This window comes from Argiope bruennichi, chromosome X1, assembly GCF_947563725.1.
Source record: "Argiope bruennichi chromosome X1, qqArgBrue1.1, whole genome shotgun sequence".
NCBI classification, from domain to species: domain Eukaryota; kingdom Metazoa; phylum Arthropoda; class Arachnida; order Araneae; family Araneidae; genus Argiope; species Argiope bruennichi.
Genome location: NC_079162.1, coordinates 127556210 through 127564412, shown reverse-complemented (window position 1 = coordinate 127564412; position 8203 = coordinate 127556210). Strand labels below are relative to the sequence as shown.

Genomic DNA, 8203 nt, shown 5'->3' with positions numbered 1-8203 from the left:
ATCTTTTAACAATGCAATTTTAAGTACAAATGAATTTGAAGTATATATATGAAATTGATTATTATGCTTATTCGATTATAATGACAGAAAAAAAATGATATCCTGAAATATAGAATATAAGCTGTTCTTGCTATCCACATATTCTTAGTAAAAAGTTTTTCCATTTTAAATTAAATATTTAAAAGTGGGAGACGGCTTTCTTTTGATTCTTGCATTTATTTGCTTTAAAAATTGGCAAGTGGATTTGAAAAAAAAAAAAAAAAAAAGTTTTCAAGGAGCCATTCATATAGTGTATTTTCAAAGTTCGAATTAATGAATCTAAAACTAAAAAATTTCCTTTTTCTTTCTTATCACACCTATATTTCTCTTTCTCTTTTAAAATATATTTCTGTATTTAATTGGGTTTTTTTCCTTAAAATTTTACTTTACTTATAGAAGTTATTCACATGAAACAATTTTTTTCCCTAAAAATGTTGCTTCATTTGGGACAGTAGTCTTAGTTTCAGAATAGTACGTTGGATTCCTTTAATTCAAAATAACTAATGTCATCTAAAATATTAATTATTTTTTTAATAATTCGGAAAGTTTTTATTTGATTCTGTTTTAGTTCATCACTTTAAAGAAAGAATCAGCTAGAGGCCGAAATCGGGTAACTTTAAATTAATCTCTGAAAATGGTACAAGAATATATGAGCAATATATACTCAGATAAGTCGAATGTAGCTCATAAGGATCTTGGGTTAAAATGAAGAGAAGAATCGTTGTTAAAAAAAATGGGTTTCCGAATTTTATTTCGAACATTACTTCTCATTTAAAAATTATTTACAAAGTTAATTTATAAAAATCTATTTTCTTTTTAGGAAAAATGAGGTGAAGCATTTTAGTTTCAGATATGAGGATTTTTTGCCCTAATATACAAGAAAATATTAGTGAAAAAAAAAAAAAAACTTTACTTTGATTTTTAACACTTCACTGAAAACTGATTTTACAAAAATTATTCACAGTTAAATCTATAAAATACCAATACAGACGCATTGTGCAATCATGGATTTTTTTTTTTTTTTTTTTTTTTTTTTTTTTACTATATAAGCCTGTCATTATCACTGGAAAATGAAAAAAATTGATGGAATAACAATTTTTCACAGAAATAATAACAAAAATGAAACTGTTACTAAAAATAAGCATAGCAAGTAAAAAAAAAAAGAAAAACTAAGAATAGCAATAAAAAAAAATCTATTTTATGCAGTAATGTACAGAACGTACGAACAGGAATGAGAAACGAAATGAGAAAACAACAGATATTCACTAAACAGGAGTAGCGAATAAACAGCGATAATCTAACCATAAAGTTCACCTGTGTTTTTGGGTTTTCTATGCAGCAATGCCCACGTGACATCACTAAGACCAATGAAAATTTACTTCGATTTCGTTCGGGCAGAATGAAATAGGTAAAATCGACGCCACCTACTGGTAGCGTCAACAAAACACGAGTAGCGCAACTTAGCTTTTATTGTGCTTACTTTCGTCTTTGTCAATGGTAGATGCAGAATGTTTCGGTTCTCTTTTCGTCCAGATCTGGTAAGTCACAAAAATAAGTTTCAACTATACAGTTAGTTTCTTATATTAGGAGACATATTATGTTTTTGTTTTTTAGTTGGTTACAAAATTTCAATTATGTCTTGTAATTTTTTACTTCATACCTAGTCGAACGTCAGTGTTGAAAAATGGATTGTTTTCATGTTATATCTGATGCCTATCCTTCAAAAGATTTTCAGGTTTATTGGTTAATAATTTAATATATATGCTTGAAAACTATTTAGTGCTTACTTTGTTAGTATGGAGATTTTACATGAATAATATAATTCTAAGTTTTTATTCCATCACTTAAAAAAAAACATAGTTTTTCACAATATTACGTATTAAACCTAACAATATGCATGTCGTTTTTAATTTTCTTTCTCTCTTAGTTATGGTATGTATTGGTATAATGAATATATATATATATACTATATTCTTGTTTGCTGTGCAATTAAATTTGTGTTCTTACGCCTAAAATGTTTCTTTTATATTGTTTCGTATATTTATGTTCAGCTGCATATCCCTGTTCGAACATTATTTTGGGAATCCATATCGATTGACGTAGTTTTAGAATTACAACTGCTGAGGAAATATAATAGTTAATAGCTTTCTTTTATTTGAACTTTTATAGATTAATGTTGTGACATGTAACTAGAAAAGATATTAGATTTAGGTGGATTATTATTTTTGTTGTTAATAGGGATACTTTGTAGACTATTCCTGAGTAGTTTTGTTGTCTGCTTTTAGATTTTAGTTACTATAAGCCTACATTTTATGAATAAAAGTACAATTAACTTTATTTAAATTCTAATTATTATACAATCTAACCCCATGGCTATAAATTTTTAATAAATGGATTTAATTTGTGCGTACGACATATGTTGCATTAGTAGTCAAAGGCAGAGCCTGACTGAGGCAGGGGCAATTGACCCAGGCCCACGTATCAGAGGCCCCCCCCCCCAAATCGAATAGAAAGTTTATTTTAAATTTCTTTCTTTAATGAACTTTTTAAAACAAAATATGAGTACAGTGTAAAATCCGTCATTTTTATGTTAGCTTCTTCATTAATCTAACGTATGAACACAGAAAAATCTATATTTCATAAATCCATGGCTTTCTAGTCCAGGATTCATCCCACAATATTCATAATAGTATCACCATAATTTGAAACTTTCATAGATTTTGTGCAGTCTGTTTGAAATGAATTTGAGAAATATGAAACTGAAGCGTTAGAAATTTTGCCAGAAATTGAGGTAAAAAGAAAAAAAATTATACCTCGAAGTAGGTTGTTAGATGATGGAAATGCACCTGAAGTAAATCTTGAGCCACATGATCAATATGTTATTATCTGTTACTACATGTTATGTGATACATTAATGTTAAACTTAACCAATTGTAAAATTCCATATGTAAAATTACGAAATAAATGTTCATGTTTGATAAACACAAAATCAAACTTTCAAAAAACTGAAGCGAAGGAATTGGTAAGGCATTATCCTTCTGATTTAGATTATGAGTTCCCTGATGAACTGCAACATTTCTATTCCTTAATAGATAAGCAGGCAACTAACTGCATTAGATATGATAAAAAAGTTTATCATCTTGATTTTCTAATATTGGGACAACACTAAATTTTTTTTATCATCAATTTCAAACTGAACTGTGGAAAGACCTTTTTCTTTGCTGAAGAGATTAAAATCTCCCTTAAGATCATGTATTCTTCACAACAAGGTGTCTCAACTTTCTATGTTATGTTTAAATTCTGATATAACCAAAAAAATATTGATTATGATGATGTAATTGATAGTTTTATAGAAAGTAAAATTAGAAAGAAACCACTGAAAAAGAAATAGGAAGAAATCTATTATAATACAATTTAAGTATCAATTTATAAATAAATAGTGAGTATTATAAGCTCTATTTTTACATAATATTGATTTATCATGCAAAATTGTCTCGTAACAATATTGTATGTAATTGCAAAATTTAATTTATATTACTGTACTATTTATAATCTCTTTCTGTTGCATTGAATTTCTAATTATGTATGTTTTTCTTTATTTATTGTTATTATTTTGAGAGAATAGTAAATCTTGGTTAAAACTGAGTTAGTAATAAACATGTTTAAAATTTTGTAGATTTAAAAATAAGTATAATCATTCATTATTTAGTGTTATGATATGAAAAAATGATCAAAAGTACAAATACATATTTACACAAATGGTACTTTTTAGTCTCATTTTTCATAAAATGTTCTGTAACAGTAAAGAATACTTTAATTTGATGTATCTATGAAGTAAGATGTAGAAATGTTTTAATTGTTTGAAAAAAAATATTTTTTTTTACTTTACTGAAGACTATAATATTAATGTATTTTTTTTTTTTTGTTTAATTTTAAAAGAAAATTATTTTCTAATCCCATTACTGATTGTTTTATGCATCTTTAATGCAGTTAATAGAAAGAAAATAATAAATTAGTTAAAATAACATTGCTTTTCAAAGACAAAAAATAACAAAAGTATGGGGCATTCCCCTCCCACTTTTTAAGTTTTGCATGCAATAATTAATTGACTGTTAGAATAAATATTTGTTCATAATAAAATGAGACTGATAAAATAATTATCTTTCTTAAATAATGAAGTTTATTTTGTGTGTATGTAATAAATGCAAGAAATAATTAAATACTCCTACATATGAAAATAACTGTTGAGAAATTTGCATATTTTTCATTTAAAAATGTACTAGTATTTAGTTTGAGATTTAACAGTTTCTCTTGTAGACAGATGCTTAAGATAGTTGTAGAAAGCATTCTAATATAAATCTTGCCTTAGCATTTTGTCAGATTGCATTTTAAATTCAATGCCTAAATGTGGTACTTCAAGACTAGGAGTGTTTTTAGTTTTAAGGTTAAATAGCATTTTGAATTAATTAACGAAAAATACCATAGACAAGTTCTATGCACGGTTCTGCATTACTGAAGTAGTGAAGTAGGGGGGGGGTCAAAGAAGTTTTTGCCCCGGGTCCCAAATTAGACTAAGTGGGGCCCTAGTCAGAGGTACTTCTTCAGAAGTTACCGACCTATGTTTTATTCTAAAATGAATGGGCTTTCTCTATAATCATTCTGTAGAAGTATTTTCAGTAATGGAATTAGAGTTAAAAATAAATGTTGGTAATTCAAAATTAAAGCTATATTTTGGATTTAGAATGTTTTCTGATATTTTACATTTTCTGCAGTTCCAATTTAAAAATACTTATATCTGGCCAGTTTTTTTCCGACGTTAAAATCCCATTTCCAAAACCGATATCGTGTTCTTATATCATAAAAGCACACAAATTTAAGATATTGTGAGAAAATTTATATGTGTTGCATTAATTTTCTTTAGACAATTGCAGTTATATTCATTTTAAAAGTATTCATGCAATTGGAATTTCTTTGTAAAAAGAAGAATCTATGTAAAATATTGCATGCATAGGGGCTATTTTAGAATGTACTAAGTGTTCAAAAATTAAATGTTCAAAAGCAGTTGCAGTATTGGCAATTTGAATCTTAAGCATTTTTTTTATTATAAAAAGAAACATACTGTAGCATTTATGGGGTGTAGTTGATATATATTTTTTAAATTGCTAATTACTTATCAATAAAATGTCTAATAGGCTTTTAGTTAAGTGAATTCCTGTAGACATCAATCTAAATATTTTTATTCGATGCTTCATGTTAGGATGTTCTTGTTAGTGTTAGGATGTTATTTAAAGTAATATCCCTGTATTTTATATTAATAAATATTTATTCTATACCTCATAACTGAATATGTACAATAGCTTCCATGTTAATACAGAGTATATTAGAAGTCCTATGCTCAGCAGCCATTCAAATTGTTAGTTTCAGTATTCCGAGACTACCATTTTTTAATGATTCTATCTCGCTAAGGGATGACAGTCGGAAGGATGAGTATATTTCGGGAATTCGTCATTCTTTAACCTTGATTTCTGACCTATTTGAAACTTTTTTAAACTTTAATTAAAAAAAAAAATGTTCGCTTATTTCCTGATCCCATTCCACTTTTCTATTTAATTAATTCAACTGAAGCTTTGTAAAAAAGCTTAGGTTGACGGTTCCCACACTCCAATTGAAGGGATAAAAAAACTGTCTAGCCAAGCATATTCTTTTAAAAGGTCCCTATATTTCCCTTACATGGGTCGACACGTGTGGAGAAATTCCTATCAGAATCTCGCGGTATATAAGCACAGGGAAAAATGTTTTCCTTTTCAGCTTTTCCTCGTTACGTTCTGTGTTCGTGTGCGCGTCGCCGCTGCTTGTACACAAATTATGCCTCCCGAGAGTCAATAAAGCGAAATTAAAAATTTCAGTGTCTTCTCTCTGTCTTCGGCCACGATTCTGCTTCAACAATTATATGCTTACATATATATATTAAATAAATAAAGGGAAATTTTTATATTTTTGCATATTTATGTTATGATTAATTGGGCATAAATTTTGCGAATTCAGTATAGTTTAATTTCCAAATGAAATTTATATTCAGAAATGCACAGAAACTTTGATCGCAAGTCTAGAAAAATGATCTTTTTAGTGACCCCATTATATGCGTTAAGGAATTTTGAACCAAAACATTCAAACGAAATTACTTGTTAGAAAATCTGGTTTTGTTTACAATTTATTCACAATTTACTCAATTTAGAATGCAAATGGTTTTCACATTTAATCTCTTAAAGATATTTTTTGGATCTTTTCCTCCTTTCATCAAGTATGGTCTGTATGCTTACTCTAATTTATTGCATGCACTGCATTATTTTATATGTTTGATAAATTAATTGTTACATCGTGAAAGAACAACAGTTTGTAAACTATGTGCTTTTTTGTCATGCACTTTAATGCAGCATTAATCTAAATTGGCTGTCAGATTCTCGTAATTGATTGAAAAGATTCTTGTAATAAAATATACATTTTGTATTGCATACAAAATCCGTAACATTTTTTTTTTTTTTTTTTTTTTTACAGATTCCATTAAGACTTTGCAGAAGATTTGCTTGAAAATAATACCCCATTCCGCCTATGAATTTGTTTTAAAAAAATGGAAGTACCTATTAATAACTGGGAGTTTAAAAAACCTGGCGTGCCATCACTTTTGCACATCTGTTCGGTAAAAATAGCTATACCATTGTTCAAAAGCTTTGATATTGAAATTTGGCAAACCATCTTGAAAGAAATGAAGCATGCTGCAGTTCCTGTTAGGCCTGAAATTCTCGAGGTTAACAATGCAAAGGAAAAGTTACTTCTCATTCCTGCACATTTAAGACTCGGAATATTAGAGACAATTATGAGCATGGATTTGGAAGTTGCGGAATATTGTTTGATAAATCCTTTTGTGGAATTAAAGGATGTATTTAAAACCATTGATTTTAAAACTGATGGGACAATTAAGATAATTCAACCTGTTAATGATTTTTATATGTGTGAAGATGATATTAATTGCGAACCGATGTGTGATTTAGGTAGCTATATCGGGAACTTATGCGTATACAGTATGTTAGGAGAGAAGAAATATTCAGAGTTTATGGCCAGCTATGGAGATGGCAACTGGAATGGCAACCTACCATTTGATGAATCCGATATCCTTTGAAGAACCCGATTCCCTTTTTTTGGTTAGAAGGATGTGCTGTAAACATCTGGTTCCATGGATAGATGAGGTTTCAAAATATCTTGATCTTCCTGAACAATTTTTTGAAATTCCGATTCCAAGATTCAGTGTTTTCTTTCCTTTCTTACAGCCAAAGACAGGCAGAAGTACTTTCTCTTTAATGAAGACTACATCTGATGATTTCCTATTCTGTCTGTATAGAGTAACTAAAGAAGAAGCGCAAATATTGAAAATGGATACTGCGAAACTCCTCTATTTGGATTGGCCGCTGCAAAGTTTCTTTCTTCAAATTGTAGAAAAATTATGGAATTTTATTGATTATTTTCTTTTTAAAGCAGTACTAGAGATTATCTACTCGTACAGTGCGGCGAGGAAGGATTTTGATTACGAGGCACTTTGTATGGACGTTTGGGAAAGAAGGAAGCCCTGATAACTTGAAGGAAGAGGCAAAGACGTGCCCAGTTTTCTACTACAGAATTCAATTGTTTTTAAATTCAATTATTAGAAAGAGAAAACATGATTCCGATAAACCGATAGATCCGAAAAAGAAAATCATCCGCTTACTGACCAGAAGTGGATGCGGATGCTTCAGTAAACCACTTTTGTGCCGCCATGTTCACCTTTCTTTTAAATCTACCATAACCTACACATGATAATAAATTGTAACATTACTTTGTAAACGTATTACTGAAATCAATTATTTCTATCAACATCGGAGTTTGTATTAAATATTGGTTTGTCCAAGAGAATGTTTGTGGTACTTGCTTTTTAACAAATGAAATATATTAAACATTTGAGTACATATTTATATATTTTAATTATGGGAATTTATAAAATTACACTGTTCTTCACATCAGTTTAGTAATGCTGTGTTTTACTGTCTCATTCACTATTTTATGGTCAAAATTAATTATGTATATCGCAAAGAATTTTTTGCATGATTTTTGATATAAATTATGCTACATGATT

At 28.7% G+C, this 8203-nt stretch overlaps 1 long non-coding RNA gene across 1 annotated transcript; it reads left to right on the top strand.

Moving 5' to 3' along the window:
- Positions 1–1438: 1438 nt before the first annotated feature.
- On the top strand, positions 1439–7983 carry LOC129959433 (uncharacterized). Its single transcript, XR_008783426.1, has 2 exons — positions 1439–1577; positions 6595–7983. It is a non-coding gene; the product is annotated as an uncharacterized LOC129959433 (long non-coding RNA).
- Positions 7984–8203: the final 220 nt, after the last annotated feature.